The following is a 1634-nucleotide window of genomic DNA, read 5'->3' as shown; positions in this document are numbered from 1 at the left end:
GAGGAGGAGGAGGAGCAAGCCCGGTAAGTGTCGCTGTTTTCTACCAGACTCTTTATCTCCTTCACCTTGACCTCTGCAGCTTGGGCGTCTATCATACAACTGTTTGGGCGTCTGTCATACAACTGTTTGGGCGTCTGTCATACAGCTGTTTGGACCGTGTTTCTTTGGCGTATGTTAGAGTGTGGTGTGTGTGTGTGGGTGGTTGGCGGGTGCTCTGGTGTGGTTTGCTCCTTCCTTCCTAACAAACATCTGTTGTCCTTATCCCCCCTCCTTCTTTTTTTGTGTATGTTACTCTCTTGTGACACCTCTATTCTTCCGCACTTGTATGGCCTTATTGTGTTGCAAGTGCTGTAAAACTCTTACTAAAACTAAAAAGAGTGTGGAGTTGAGGAAAATTTGTCGACTTTTAAATGTTTTCATTTCTTACTTTACTTTTACTTTCTCCGTCCTCTTGTACCTCTAGGGCGTGGAGGGGAGAAAGAGATTCCTGTCTCTGACAAGGTTGATGGCCTGGCTGGGTGGGATATTGTATGTTCTCAGGGTATCCTTCACACCCTGGATCCAGGTCTTTCTTGGTCTTCCTCTTGCCTTGTACCCTGACACTTTCCTGTTGTAGGCTTTACTGGCAAGCTGGTGAGGTGCCATACGTGTGGGATGTCCAAACCACCTGATTAATGTTTTAACTGCGTGCTGTAAATCCACTATTACTTTTTTTGGACCCACTTTAGGCTAACATCAAAGATTTCGGAACCTTAGTTTGCAGTGACCTTTATGAATGGGCTTTTAGATTTTGCTGGTCTTCGAGACCCGTATGCAAAGATCTGAGAAGATTCTATCGAGCGATTTCATTTGTGTCTCAACCCGGTGGAATCGGGCGCTCGTCAATTTTTGGACATGTGGAGTTATTGGTATCATTGTAAAGCTTGTTCATTTGTCTTGCTTTCGGTGAAAAAAAATGCTCGTCCATCATAAATAGAAGTCGAGATATTTGCGACTGAAGGAGGTGGGGGTTGCCTGGTTCAAAGATACGGATCGGATTAACGAGTAAATTTCCTCTTTGGAAAGTGGTGGCACAGAGTTCCCCACGTCATATGGATACGATAGTAAAACACGACGTACGGATAGGGTTAGGTGGTGGCACAGAGTTCCCCACGTCGTATGGATACGATAGTAAAACACGACGTACGGATAGGGCGAACTGCGGTCAGATGAACGTGCACAGGTGATTTTACGTTTTTTTGAAGGTCCGGGCACGCTAGTACGTGTTGATCACTTGCTTGGATGACCCAAGATGGCCGCCACACAACCCATGCTGTTCTTGCCACTGATCCCATGTGTACCCTCAGAAGGATCGAAAAAGGTTTCCTGAGAACGGAATGGATTCAAGCTATCGAACCAACGCCTATACGATCGCCCACATGGATTACCTGCCCTGGCCATGCAGGTGTTAGGGGAAATGAAAAGGCCAACAGATTGGCTGGTGAGGCCACCTTAGTTGACAGCACGGTTCGACCAGATAGGGTCGAGATCCTGAAATGTCTCTCTCTCTCGCCAGCTGATTGAGGAGGAAGGTAGGGAGGCAGAGGCCAGAACTGCCGTGGAGAGGGTGATGTTTTTGGGAGTACAGAAAGGAA

Source organism: Aplysia californica, unplaced genomic scaffold (assembly GCF_000002075.1).
Source record: "Aplysia californica isolate F4 #8 unplaced genomic scaffold, AplCal3.0 scaffold00441, whole genome shotgun sequence".
Lineage (NCBI taxonomy): Eukaryota > Metazoa > Mollusca > Gastropoda > Aplysiida > Aplysiidae > Aplysia > Aplysia californica.
Note: the sequence above shows the minus strand (reverse complement) of the source record.